This window comes from Adiantum capillus-veneris, chromosome 26 (genome assembly GCF_014529385.1).
Source record: "Adiantum capillus-veneris isolate H3 chromosome 26, ASM1452938v2, whole genome shotgun sequence".
Classification (NCBI taxonomy): Eukaryota; Viridiplantae; Streptophyta; class Polypodiopsida; order Polypodiales; family Pteridaceae; genus Adiantum; species Adiantum capillus-veneris.
The window spans coordinates 89,603,634-89,619,277 of NC_140956.1; positions in this window are offsets into that span (position 1 = coordinate 89,603,634).

The following is a 15,644-nucleotide window of genomic DNA, read 5'->3' on the forward strand; positions in this document are numbered from 1 at the left end:
AGGGATTTTCACTTAAAGTGTGCTGGTATGCCATGTACTGTGCCTTGAGGTCCTTCACCATAGGATGAAAGATTCTGGAGTCGATTTCGAAGAAACCTATGATGAAGGTCTCTTCAAAAGTATGCAAATAATGTGAAGGCAGGTACATTAACCTTGACTACATTGCCATCAGGATATGTTTTTGGTGGCGAGTCTTGCAAATTCCAGCAAATCCCTCTATGTCCTTCCAAGAACAGATTCCACGGATGATCGTTGCCTTCAGTGTCTTTGAACACCTGGATGCAGGTGACGATCATCCGGGCTATCTTTACTAGCATTTGACAGGCCACATCGGGGACATCCCATGGCAAGGTTATTGTCGAATTCAGTGTGTTGACTACATAGGCTACTGTAGGAGGATGTTGTGTTGTCAGGACTGGGTAGTTCAGTTTTTGCTGCCTTGAGCCTTTCCATGTGGCAAATTCCTTCCACGTACGTCTTCTAGGGACTGGGCTGAAAGTAGGATCTATCTGAATGTGCTGAGGAGCGTTATGGTAGTTGGTTAGATCCTGTGGCCGCTTGTCCAGCCACTTCTACCTCCACTTTGGGTGATCTTCAATGAGGGCCTGAACTTCTTCAGCTGCCAGTGCTACTCCTTCGTAATCTCCATCTTCGTTTTGTGGCAAGGTCGATCGCATCTTTTCCTTCCATAGGATTGCTTCGTGGCATATCAAGGGAAAAGGTAAGTACTCATGGCCGAACTCCTCCACCTGCTCTTCTAGCTGTAAGAATGCCAGGGCCGCTGACTCCATTATCTTATTTTTGTACATCATGTACTCTTTTTCTCGTCCCTCTGGCATGTCCTTGATGCTTTCAGTGAGCTCATCTCTAATATCCAGGCCGTCCTCGGCCGGATCCCTATCCTTGTTCTCCGTGGTGGGATGTTTCTAACAAATCAGGCATTTCTTGTCTGAAAGAAAGTGTTGCACCTGGGCTGCGTCTATTCTGATTTGTTATTGAGAAATCAGGTTTTCTTTTTCCTTGAGCAGTGTCTCATTGATCTGTTTCTGAGTCTCTAATTTTTCTCTCGCCACCGCTGCCAATTGCTGCTCCAGCTCTTTTACCTTTTGCTCGTTGGCCTCCGTCTGGGCCATCATTCCTGATACGAGAAGCTGTCTTTGAAGTTTCTCTTGCTCTAGCTCCCCTTTCAGCACTGCTAGAGTGTTCTCTGCTATAGCATTGTCTGATGTGGAGACCAATGCTCCAGCAGGTTCCTGGTTTGCCATCAAGGTTGTCAGAGTACTTTTGACAATGAGGTATGAAGTGTTAACTCTCTGAAACCTGGCGCTTTCGTAAGCAAGATGCTCCGTTGCTTTCTGTACCTTTTCTGTCAATCCTTGGCATTCTTTTTCTTTGGTGGTCAACTCTGTCCTAACGTCCACCAGATCTCTGATCAGAGATTGAGCCTACTATCGCTCAGTGTCTCTTTCCTGCGTTGTGAGCTCCAATTGTGCCCGTAGGCTCTCTAGCTCCTCTTGCCTAAATTCTTGCTTTTGCTGAGCCTCATGTACCTGCTTCTCTTTTTCTCTCAGCACCACGTGCAAGCATTGGAATTTTCTTTCTAATTCCTGTAAGGTTTTCCTGTAGTCAAAATCATCAATAGCCTTACAGGCTTCTTGGTATCTGATTGCTTCTGTAGGAGGCATAAACTCTTTTTGTGAGGATGAAGGAGGAGGAGGTGGTGGTTTTTTGGTTGATGAAGAAGGAGGAGGAGGGGGGGACTTCGGCGAAGGAGGAGGAGGTGGTGATTTAGGCGAGGGAGGAGAAGGTGATTTCTCTGTTTCTTGCACATGCCTCTTCTTCAATGCATCTTCCCTTGGCTGTGAAGCAGAAGCTTGAGCTTTTCTTTTCTTTAAAATCTTTATGATCCTTTGGTGAGTCAAATCTTCCGCCTGTCGTGCTTCCACATTCCTGTCTCTTTGAGTTTTCTTTAATTGCTCTACTTGGTTTGTATCATCAGCCGGATCTTTCTCCTTTGGTCCTTCAGTGAACTGCAAAGAGATGTCCACTTCTACAGCCTTTTGTTTCGCTTGTAATCTTTGCTTTTCAACCCGTATGCGAGCTGCACTTTCTATTCTTTCTTGTCTTTCCTTCTCGAACCTGTGTTTTTATGTTTGTTGTGTTGCAGCAGCTCTTGCCTGTCTTTCAACCCGTAACTTGGTCCTTCTTTCCTCAACTCTTTGTTGGGCTTCTAGATATGCTTTTTCAAGGTCAGATTGTGGAACTGTACTTCTTTCTTGCTTTCTTTTCTCAAGTGGTGTGCTGGTGTCTTCCTCTTCGCTCTCTTCAAACTTAGATGGTCCTTAGTCTTTAGATCCTTGAGAGTTTCCTTCGTCTTCAGTCTCCGTCTTTTCTTCATCGCTTGAGCTCTTGTTGGATGCCTTGGCCGACCGCGATGATGTTGCGCTAGTGGTCGTCCTAACTGAATGAGCAACCAGCTTTGCTTTCTAAATCAGGGCCGTTTGAGAACTGGCCGCCGGCAGATCTTCAATCATTCCCAAATCTTGGTACGCTATTCTCGTTAGCTTTGGCCCTGCACTCATGTAACTCTTGTTCTTTGTCGAGATTTTCAAATTTTCTTCGACCAAGTTCTCCAAAATATAAGAACCATAATCGCAGCGAATGGTTCTATTTTCGTCCGTTGCTAGAGCCATGACCACTGCAATGTGCAGGATTGGCTCGGTGTAGTGAGGAGGTTTTTGTACTCTGAAATGCTAAGAGATCAACCTCATCGGTAATTCCAGCTCACCATATATCATGTCACTGTATTTGTACTTGTTTCCTTTTGCTTTGATAAATGCTTTCTCATTATCCAATGACTTGGTCTTTGCCAGCAAGTCGTGTTTCCTTGTACTTGTTTCCTTTTGCTTTGATAAATGCTTTCTCATTATCCAGTGACTTGGTCTTTGCCAGCAAGTCATGTTGCCCTGGAAGGAAATCCAAAGCTTCGTTGATGATTTATTTTGTGATCTTTACTTTTACCTTCGATCCGTCCTTGTCGGTGAGCATTGCTTGCCCATCATATTGTATCGAGCTCATGAGCTTGTCGGCTCTCATGAAATCTATTCCCCATGGCTGCAATCTGAAAAACTTCTCCAAATGCACAACTCGCACGGCTTTCGTGACCTTCGGTCTTCACTGTAGATTCCATATTTCCCTTGGCATGATAGTCGTCTTTACCATGTCACCATCAGCATCCCTAAACTTCACTATGAAAATGTGAGCAGGGATCTGAGCTAGTATTTCATATGAGATGTGAGCTTTTCCATTTGTAGCGAGCTCGCCCACTTCATATGGTGCTGCTGTCCACTGCCTTTCTTCCTTTTGGCGAAGCATTCTGCGTCAGTAGAATCACAAGCTGTCAGGATTTTCCTTTTGCAACTAGTAGCATTTAGACTTTTAGTAAAAAGCAGTTCAAAAGTTAAAACTGATCATAACTTGAACAAATCTCATCCATTCTTGACAATATTTCACCAGTGGGACTAGGAAGACTAGAGCTATGACTGATTGAAATCTGAGCCAAATCTGGGCCTAAGGTACACCGATCACGATCGTAGTACAAAGGCCAAAATGAGATCTGATCACATGAGTGGTTTGCTGATAGCTAGAGGGTCATTTTGGTCTACTCTGTCTTTTATTTGGACCACTTTTGAGTTTGTAAGTCCCAATTTTGGATTACAAGGGAGTTTTGGACTAGACTTTGATTTTTCATGGGTTTGTGATGTCCAATTGGCTTGAAACTTGATGGGTGACTTGAACAAGATGTGTATATGGGATCTATTAGGTTTTGGTCAACTTCTAATGCTGAGGGACACCGATCGCGCTCGTAGTACCTGGGGTTTTTTTGGTGAAAACTGGATGGCTCTAGTCCCCTATGCGTGCCTAGCCCACTGATGATTTTTTTTCAAGTTTGGACTTAAAATGAACAAACTAGAGCAATTTTTCACTATTTGACCTTATTCTACTAAGTCTGCCCATATTGGGTTTTCCGGATGAATTTTGGTTAGATCCTGGAGTTAGTTGAAGTTAGTTTTTGAGCTTTTACTGCTTCCATGATGTGTTGCTATCATCAGCCTACTCCGCTGTCTAATTCTGACTTGATCGAGCACTTTTTACCCCGTCTTTGGAGATTTTCCAGACTTGTGCATTTTTCAGGCATTCTTTGGATACCAATGGGATATTTGGGTATCTCTAAGTCGCCTTTTAGTCCTTGACATTAGTTCGGCCAAATTCTTCCCTTGTGTGATTGCAAAAATGGATTGTTTATTTGAATTCAAATTTTTCTCCTTGAATGAAATGTAGGATCTAGTGGGAAAAACCGTATCATGTAACCTATCTATGGAAAGAGCTCAACATGTAGATCATAGATCTATAATCTCTGCTCAAATCAGAGATTGTATGTAGGAGTTATAGAAGGCTAAAAATCATAAAGTTGTCCATCCCCTTTTTAGGGAGGGAAAGTGCATCCTATGATCACTCTTACACCTCTCTTACACACCCACGATTCTTGCACACATGTCATGCACCTATTCCTCAAAATGTTAATCACCTCCATAATCTCATGACAAATAAAGAGGCCCTCCTAGACCCCATCCTCTTCCTAATTTATTGCCCATATGTCCTTAGGCTTTGTTGAAATTGTCCCATCCTATCTCCTCAACTAGCGCATTTTAGGAATCCTCCATCTCAAAAAACTCTCTAGCAACTTTGTTCCCACCTAGGCCCATTGAGATGTCTGTCATGGTAGGAAAACTCATGGTGCTACTCCTCAATGGTGATCAGCTCTTGTCGAGGCTACTATATCTGGTCCTCATCTAGGGACTACATAGGTGTCATTCTTGCATCCTCTATGGGAGGAATTGTCCTTACATAGCCTCTCCCATCCTCTTGGGCCACTGTAGCTAGTCATGTTCTCGAATCCTAGAGAAAGAAGCGACTAAGCTTCTTGAGGCCATTGGCCACTCTAGCAACAATATCCCCCTTGTGTATCTAGATTCTCAGTACATAGCATAACAACCTGCTCTCTAAGATTTGTATCTAGAAATTTCCTCTTAAGGATGTGTAACACAATAGTGCCACTCCTCTATCTCTCAACCAAAGTAAGGATCACTACCACCTGATCAGAGAAAGTAGTCCCTTCTAGAATGAATATTGAACTACCCATGTATTTACTAACTACACAAATCCCTCGTTCCCAAGTTTGATCCCCATTGTGTAGATCAAAATCTCTTTCCCCATACTTAATTTAACTTAATGCACAACATAAAATTGGGTTCAACTTTTTGACCAACAAGATAACCTTCCAGAATCCACCCTCCCACCAAACCATTTGATAAATGCACCTTTCCAAGGTAGTACTATGATACTAGAAAAAAATATTCCAATCATGTTGATCCCATAATACATTTCAAGAATTTGAAAGCTTTGTCTAGTCTTCTATAGTCTTGGCTCTATCAACAGACTTTGCCCATCAGCATACAAACTCAGCGACATTCTCACTCAAAAAGTTATCCCACTACCTCTCATCCTATTTCTCCAACTCATGCAATATCATGTATCATGCACAATCATTGAAGTACATTTAATACCAGGAATCATCCAACATCAATGTGTTAGACTTACTAAATTTTGGGAACATATGCCACAATGTCTCTAATTTCTTGATGACCAATAGCCTTGGGGGTTGTCAAAATACCAAGTGCTCACATTGCTCACACATTGTCAAAGACAACCAATCAAGCACCTCTTGGACTGATTTTGGAATTTTTCAATGCACTTCTCCAAATTTGAACCATTGTGGGAGGTCCAGAGGTACACCTCGGCCATCTGAAGCAAGAACACCTCTCCGTCCTACTGCAAGTAGTAAGTGACGTTTTCATCTTGAGGTATTTTTTAGAAGTAGAGCATGGACACCTCTGGGGGCAACTTTATCATGCACTTATCATGCATGCAAGCGAGAATGTAGTTGGAGACAACAATGAATACCAAGGCACTAGGGCCATTGAAGCATTATGATTGTTGCGGTTTTTCCTTGTGCTCAATGGGCTCTACTAATCATCATTGGGTGGTTGGGCTTTTGAGCCAACCACTTCAATTCTAGATGCACAATGCATAGTATGTTCAAAACAAAAAAGACTAAGACGCGAGTTGAAATTGAGACAAAAAAATTATATATCATAGTGTTGGAAAAAACTACAATAGCATGATAGAGAAATACAAGCTTGCAAGAAGCTAAAGTTTCTTGCATGCTTGAGTCTTTGGTAGATGTGTGTTAGTACCTTTTGAGGGTTTCCAATCAATGAGCAAAGAAAACCGAGCGAAGCCAATTTCCGAGCAAATATTTGCACAATACTTGTGAAGGCATCTTCACAAAGTTAAGAGGAGCCTGTTTGAGACAATCTGCAAGAAGACCAACTAAAATCTTTAGCATTTAGAGATGTCAGGATCATTAAAAGGGATGTCGAAAGATGATGACATCATATTTCTTATTGTATGCCATGATCGAGAAAGCACCTAGTTAGCACATATTCAAATTTATGTTCATCCAAGGAAGGCTCATTGACAAGAACTCTATAAGCATTCCATCTCGCCACATGGAGGAAAGACAAGTAATAAGTGAAGGCAATGCCGTACTTGGGTTCACAAGCTCTCTTTATAAAGTATGTGAGATTCATGTAGAAGCTGACCTTGTGGTTGGATGCGGAGAAGAGTTCCACATTGTTGCAACCGGCAAGGTGCACCTTTGCACTAGTGGCAAAAGTGTAAAGAAATTAAAGTGCAAAGAAATTGGTACAAACATCACTAATGTACTATGATTTCATTGAGTGACTCTAGATGAGCTCAACACCAAGATTGTAAGTGCTAACTAGGCTTCCACACCAAGTCACATCTTTATTGCACTCATATCATGTACTCCAAGATAAGAATTTGCAAGTGTTTGATGATCAAGTACATGGAGGCCTTGAGGACATGTAGTGCCATGAGGATGTTCAGCCAGATCCTCTGTTGAATGGTATCACTTGAGGCAGATGCACATGATCGGAGGATGAATGTCAGGGAGGGAGACGTGCGTGCATTGCAATTATGTCATGAAAACAATAAGAAGCATGCTTTGCAGAACATGGGACCTAGCGGTAGCAAGCATCCTAAATGCCCTACCTACTCCTCTTCCCTTTTGTAAACAAAGACCACAACCAAAAAGGAGCTTTGAGGTGTTTGATGCTAAAACTATACATGCTGCAAATTGCTTGGCTGAGTCAATCACAAATTGTGAGTTCAAGGTTATAGATCCTTGTGTAAAAGAGGTGATTTTGATGAAGATTCTGCAAGTCTTGCTCGACCTTGTTTCCTTGGATGCATTTTGTGTCCTCAAGCAAGCAAGAATACTAGCTCAACTTTGAGGGCAACATGCGTACATAAGAGGGCAAAATGCCCACTCTGAGTTGTGACTTTAGAACATCCTTCGTGGGATCCACAACCTTCGTGGGTCAAAAAAAACTTTGGACACTCTACATTTAGCCCACACAACATCTCCTATCTTAAAAATAAACAAAGATAGCTACTCCTTTCTTCTTTTGGATACATGAAACATGCAGAAAGGGTCTGCATCCTTGATTGTTTGCTTGCTTGCTTGGCATCTTCGGTTCTATTGCCGGTTCTTCTTCGCTAATTTTAGAGGAGCCTTTAAAAGGAGAGCAAACCTGGTAGATGATATCTTGGGGATTTCAAGTTCCAACCTCACCGCCTTTGTAATATCCTACTCCCATGTATCATCTAACTTTTCTGTAGGAGAACCTAGATAGTAGGTCAGCTTTGGACCACAATTTTCATTTAATTTGTGAAATCTAATGTGAATAGCGTCCCTACCTCCCCTTGGAAGCCGTCAAAACTGTAACACTCTCTCTCTCTCTCTCTCTCTCTCTCTCTCTCTCTCAGTAACTTCAAAGTCTGTATCTTTTGCTTCCTCACATGCACGAGCCGACGCTATGAGAGTGAGATTGCAAATTCCTTTTGGGTGACATGATGACGGTGCAAACTCCCCTTCCTATTCTACAGTTTTGATGTAGTAATTGCCACCTAGTACGAATATAGTCATCGCAACTTCTACGCAGGGCTAACGGGGAGCTTCAATGCAATAGTGTTTCTAGGAGGTGTGAGTGGGCAGGCTGCACTGCTGGTGCGACATGGGCCACCTCCCCTCGCCTTCACCTCTTTTGAAGGGAACTTTTAAGGTCTAAGCTTCCGTAGTCTACAATGTTCCAGTAGCTTCCCGTCCTCGCACCACTTCGTCACTGCCAAGTCGAAACTTGTCCGAACCAGTCCTCGTCGGCGCAGACTGGTTCCAACAGGTTCTGCATGCTGGCATGTGAGCGCATGTTTTTGTTTTTTGTTTTTTATAACATCGACTTCAGCAGCGTGCTCGAAAAAGTCGTCGGCAAATTATAGGATTTACCTCTCAAGTTGAAGAATAGACAATGTTTTCAAATCTTTGTATTCCATGGGTAATGTTCAGTAATCACCCACTCTGTTCAAAGGCATTGACTTAGTGTTTCATGCCCTGTGTGTTTTGTTTCAAGTGGCTCTGATTCCATGTTTTTGAATGGAAATTTGATTCCCATTTTTTCCAATTTGGTGTATAATTTGGCTCATACATGTGGTCTGATCTTTTTGTACCTTTCCTAAGTTTATGGTGGACTAGATCCTGGTAGAAAATAGCTCTTGTAAAATCTTAGGGATGATCATTCTTTGCATTGTTTTTCATTGTAAAATACAACTCTCACTTCTAATCTGACTTCACACTCTCCCATATATCATGGTAGAGTCTTCAATGTGGTTGATGCACGCCTTTTCCGACCTCCCTCAAAAGCACCTTTTGGGTATAGCTAGCAGCTAGGAGAGGGAGACGTTGCAAACCAAGGTACTTGTAGATTGTGCTCATGTGGACAATGCTCAAGGTATCTCTCATTTTTGCACAGTCCTACTATCCGGAAGCCCAAGACAATGCACAAGGCATTGACATGGGTATGTGACACTATTTTAAAGTGGTTTGTGCTATTAAAATCCACATGTCATATTAAATCATCTCTAGAGGGAACACATAACCATCTCTAGTGTGCGCGTCTGTCGCACGTGTCAATGCAAGGGACTTGCCGATACACTGTGTGCGAGTCACAAATGTCTCCAAGCACACAACCAAACTAATCTAGCAAGCTCAAGAGAGCAAGGGTGTGTCACTCACCGCTCTACGCTCGCCTTCGTGGAGGATTCCTCGCCGCGAAGAAGAATGAGCCGCCATCGTGCCACGCTCAACCGCTTCGCCGTCGCGATGCCGTTGTCGCAATGCTCTCTCTCTCTCTCTCTCTCTCTCTCTCTCTCTCTCTCTCTCTCTCTCTCACACACACACACACACACACACACACACATACACACACACGCAAAGAGGTGAAGAAGAAGAAGATGGAGATGGAGCAAGAGCACTCTTCAATTGCACATATAAAAGAATGACTGAATTTTAGGTTTAGTTGACTTTTATATGAGTTCGTCCCATTCACATTTGGGCACCCATGCCAACTAATCCCTTGAATGTTCCAGTTAGAGTGCACCTCTCATTTGCGATCACTCTACCCTTTTCCTATTGGACCGACAAGTCCAGTCCCTGACTCTACCAAATAAATAATACGGCGTCTGTCGTAGGTAATAGGGTGTCCGTGAGCCGCGAGGGTTAACATGCCTCCCTTCCTGATGTAGATTCTGTCCTTGGAAGCTATTGAGTTGAAGCTCGTTCGTCGAGGTGGAAGGGCATTTTAGATGAATGTCCTTAGCCTTCTTCAGTCACTGCAAAATCAAACAACATTGGCACAGTAATTGCATTCTCATATACAATTAAAAAGCATATGCAGTTTTAGGTAGACAAATTGATTGGTAGCAAAATTTTAAACCATTTTTCAGCAATAAACATTAAATTGTAATATAATCAAATGCATAAACAGTTATAAAGGTCAAGAACTAAACATGTCTGGGGTCGCTAATTTAACAACCGAAAGACAGTAGAGGTCAACTATTAATACCATGGGCAAGCTTCTCAATTTTCTCTGGTCAACTAGATTGTTTAATCGCGAGAGCTAAGTATTTCATGTCCGAGGGCTGACTAGAGGCTATACCTAGAAGACCTTGTAGTGAAACTACGATAAAAGGAATTGCTCCTAAAATCATCGCCTTACTTATTTCCTTTTCTTTGACCCCCCAAAGTCTTTTCAGAGTGATTCAATTTTGATGTGTGTGCTTATTTTGTATGCCTTGGGTTTTTTGCTTTTCAAGGAAAAGCGCCCACACTGGGAACCTCTAGGGCTCTAGTACCATAGGCAATACATGTGAGTGGAGTACCAAATCAAGCACGGATTTCTCTTTCAACTTAAGATTTTACATTGTGGCACTTTGATTTTTATTTTATTTTATTCGTTTTTATCATTTTAATTTTGTATCTTTGGGGGGTCACATAACACTGTTACCCTCCCCAGGCTCATCACACTAGTAAAGCCTCTTTATCATACTTAAGCTAAAGGTCAATAAGGACTAAGCCCACTAGAAATCCCTAGTACATTGCACACAATGTTGCCTAAATCGGATTAAGAACCTAAGTAACCATTGATCATTAGGAAGGCATTCCCCATGGTATTAAGAGAAGATCTCTAACGCCTAGCTTGGTCAAACTAGCTTAGTCGGACTGCTTGATTTTTAAACCTAAACAAGTGATTATGACAAAAAATTACATTGAATTTAATGTTTTATAATAAGCAAATGCGCTGAATATTTGCTACCAATCACAATTAAAGCAGACAAACATGGATGCAAAAAAGATAAGGGGCAATGCTAATGGACAAGAAACACCTGTTTGTGTTGATGATCGTGCTTGATTTGAAGAGTGAACGTGAGAAATATTCCATGAAGGTCCAAATCCTAACAACTGCAACACGTTCTTGTACACACTAAGAATACCTCTAGGAGGTACATCAGTGGGAAAAAAGAACTTTGCTAATCACTAAACTCTAAAACAGAAACACTCCTATCGTACTAATCCTACCTACCCTCCACCACTTGAGTGATGAGGATCAAAGGTGTTTGATGACATAGGTTTCTGTTTCAATGTACCGGATGTGAATGTGTAGGTTTGGTCAATGTTATGACTTTTATTGTGCACACTCGTTTGCTAATTGCTCTTGATCTTTACTATTTTTGTTTTTTGTGAGTATAAGGCTTTATATATACATTCCCTAAGATTGGAGATTGAGAGGTCAGGGAGGAAGGTTGAGAGGGAAGTAATTGAATGATGACTGTCAGCAAACACTCCCCCCTTCCTTGGGTAGATCATACCTTTTGGAATAATGTCATCACCTTTTGAAATCAATTGTTCCAAGTTTTATGGGTGAAGACTTTGACCAATAATTTTTGACCGCCCTATGTATTTCATCTAGTTGCAAGGGTGGTAAGGTACTTTCCTATGATTTTATTCGCAACGTTGTTGTAGGTGGTGAACGTACAACGGGAGGTGCAAACTCTTCCTTGTTTGTATGAATATGTACAATGGTAGGTGGAGGTTGTGTCGAAGCTTCTATTTCCATATAGGAACTACATGAAGAGCAAGAAGCTTCATTTGACTTCCCTGTTCCTAAGCTAGGTGAAACAATTTTTTCTTTCTTCGTTACCCAAACTAACTCTGGAGCGGGTGTGTAGAATTCCGTGATTTTTCCTTTCCGTGATCTTCAATTTGTTTTGGAGCCACAGGATTGGGCTTACATGGGCCAAGTGAAAGGTAAGAGTACAATTTACGTTTGGGCACCCAGATTTGATTATTTCCTTCATAGTAGCTTTGGGCTTCCAATAGTTTTTTAGGAATCCATCGCAACATTTTCTTACTTTTCTTGGAGCGAGTGGGACGTTTCTTACAAGGCTTCTAATTTTTAGCATCAGCCATGGTTGGTAAAGAATCTTTAGGGACCCACTTGTATGTTTTCTTTGTTATATTAGGATGGGTCTTGTGTGTCTCAAGCTTTCTTTTAACTACATCAATTGAAGCTCTAGAGACTTGGTCTATGGGGACGTATGGTTCAACCTCCTAGACATGTGATGTTTTAGGTTTTATTTCCTTAAAGGGCAATATCTCAGGGACTATGGCTTGAGTGGTAGGGCTAAGAGTTGGTTTTTGCGTTGTGACACCCCAGTCCCCCAATCAATAGTGCATTTGGTGGCTATCATCCACGTGCATCCCAGGTTTATATTACCCTCCATAGGTCCAGTAGGCATGACCAAAAAGTCTTGAGCTACAATCCCATTGTCATAACTGACAAAAGTGTGCCAGATTCCAAAAACCGTAGTTTTTTTCTTGTGACACCCTTGACTTGGATAATACTCTCAGATAGAGGTGCATTAGGAAATTTCAGAGGTCATTTGGAGGGCCATATGAAGAGAGAGAATAATAGAGCGCGTCCAATGAGCACGAAGGCTACGTTACGTAGGAAAGTACGTGGAAAGACTCAAAAAATAGGAAAATAGCATAAAACTTTCACGAATCTAAGATTGTAGCATCGTAATTTCTTTCCTTTTACCGAGCTTTTAGGTGCTTGCATGTGGTCCCACTTCTGATATTCTCTTATGGTCATTAACGTACTGGAGGGTGACCATTAAGCCCGCACAAGATATTGGAATTCTAAAACACTTTCCCTCCATTAGAATGCTTTCAAAGTGAATCTCCCTCCACTAAAGCTTTTCTCTGAGAGCTATGGCTTCCACGTCTTCTCGCCCAAGAAGCTCCAGGTGTTTACTGTCTCTCACACCAACAACCAACAACTGCACTTTGCCTAGAAGGCCAAGTAGTAGCATATCCTCAATTACAATATCAACTTCAATAAGTGCAGAGAACCAATGGGTTGGACAAAGGATAAACAAAGGTTCATGGGTCCTCATGCAACCAAGAAGACCCAAGAGGTCTAGTGGTATCAACGTTTACCGCTCAGCATGGAAGGCCAGAGTGTTGGATTTCAAAGTTGAAATCGGCAAAAGATCTGTAAAGGAAGTTCTTGTTCAGCATGTGTTTACCCATCCAGAGGTGATAGCAAATGGTGAAAATGTATCAGATATACATCAACCACGTTGCAATTGTAAGTACTCTTGACATGTGAACTTACTGATACTCTCATTATAACTTTTCTTATATATTTTGCAATGTTTCTCCCGCTTGTTATGAGCAATGTCTCCATTCTTCACAGCTCAATTACATTAGATTTGTCATTTTTGCTTATTGATACTCTTAGTTTAACTCTTCTTATATATATTGCAGATGTTTATCCCTCTTATTATGAGCAATGGGAGCCTGTGGAGTGCATAATAGGCCTCTTCCATGTTGTTCATGCCCACATTGGTTCTCTACAGTATCCAGGGAGGAGCAGAAAAAGATTGGCTGATGAGGGAATTATTTTTTATGACCACTTCTACCAACTCAGCTCAGGGAATAAGAATGGCATGTTGGTGAAAGTGCCTCTACCAACCGATTGGAACACTGTGGACTGGCCAGTTCCCGAGGAAACAATGGTGGAGGCAATGCGAAGTAATCTCTACAAGGATATACAAAGGTCTCTACGTAGCTCTATTCCCACCAAACTGGTTAGAATTGCAAACTTTTGTCCTGTTGCACTCTTCATAGAGTTGTTTCATAGCTACAACATCCGTGTTACGAAAACTATGTTCATGTGCAAGTCATTTCAGCAGTCATCCTGTGACAAACTTCTTGACAGAGGATGGTATGCAAAGGAAGAGATTGGTTTACGGTGCGAGGTTGCGCTTGATACTCTAGTTGTCAAGTACATGATTGCAAGCCAATCACTGTTACTCTCGTTTTGGTATATGTGATCACAAATGCTCAATGGTAAGTACATTCCTATGGACCAGGTTTCTGCAAGTTTGGAAGATAATCCTGCTGTGGATGTGGAAGTGATTGATAAAGAGCATGGCCTACTGTTGGTGGTTATAATAAGGGAGCTATGCAATCTTCAGCATTTGCGGCATGACATAATTGAAGAGTCAATGGACAAGGACCTATCAGATTTTTCCTTTTTCCTAGCTGGCCGTAAGGTGATGCGGCGAAGGGAAAAAGATATTCTGTGCAAAGAGTTGGATGGTCTGGTTGAAGTAGTTTCAATGTAACAGATATTCTTGTGAACCCAAAGTATATACAAATGACTTTCAATACATGAAGTTTATTGAGCTCATTTTTCAATTGTGCCCTGTGAAAAAGTGTGCTTGAAAAACATTTCTTTACCATGTCAAATCTCTCTCTCTCTCTCTCTCTCTCTCTCTCTCTCTCTCTCTCTCAATGTTAGACAAGACAAAGACATGATAGAAGAGTCATCTTAATTCATTAGAAAGTACAAACTCGTCCGTGAAAAATGGTCTGAGATACAATTTCTGTAAGTATGGAATCAGAATGTCTTCAAGGTAAAAATCGAAGGAATGCCCCTCGAAAGAAGGTGGTGAGATAGTTGTTCCCGGCGGATTTAGTTCTCCCTTTTCAGGAGTATCATCAATCAGTAGTGCATTAGTTGCATCAAAGGGTGCACCGATTTGGCTAAACGGTTTATACAAAAGAGGTAACTGTGGTTTTTTAGGGTGGTAGTGGCCCTCAACGGTAACGCATTTTCTTTGATCATACAAAAAGGCAAAATCTGACGTGTGAGCATCGCATAGACTGCAAACTATTGTAACTAGTGGCGACAAGTTTTGCCTTTGCATTGAAGACCATATGGCAACTCTGAAGCGCGGAAGAAGAAACTAAATAAATTCCTTGGTTCCTAGACGAACCACGACTCGATAAGTTTCCATCCGAAACGTTTGCAAATCCTCAAAGGGTTCTGTGTCACCGAGAGGCACCCGCATCAGCAGCAATCCATTGACGTCCAAGATAATCAACCTCTGTAAAAGTTGACAAGTACATATAAGTAGTTAGAAGATGAACATATTTTTCCATACTTGAATAGACATTACCGGAACAACCGTATCTACAGGTAGCAAGGGTCCATACTGGGTCTCTGTAGTGTTGATGTCATTGTTGCTCTCCTCTGCTTTAGCTTCATCATTCACATCTTCATAGTCATCATTCACATCTTCATCAGGGGTCTCCCCCATGGATCTTTCTGCCTCATTCAAGGTTTCCTCCAAGGTCTTTTCCTCTCCCTCGGTTGACCGGCTTGCCTCATACATCCTTGCCTGATCCATATCAGTTTGCTCATCCCTAGGCCTGCTTTCCTCATCCATATCCTTTTGCTCATCTATAAGCCTGCTTTCCTCATCTTGGGTTTCAGCCATAGGCTCTTTTGGCTCCTCCACTGGCTGACTTGGCTCTTTCATTGTCTCCTCTGGTTGTACACTAGCACCTTCCATATGCTCATTTGACCTTTCATTGTCTCCTCTGGTTGTACACTAGCACCTTCCATATGCTCATTTGACCTTTCCTCATCCTCGGCTCTTTCATCTTCTGCTGATATGACCCCCTCGGCCCGTTGTGATTCCACTGTATCGGATGCAGGGGTTTGTCATGGTGGCACATCATGTATTGT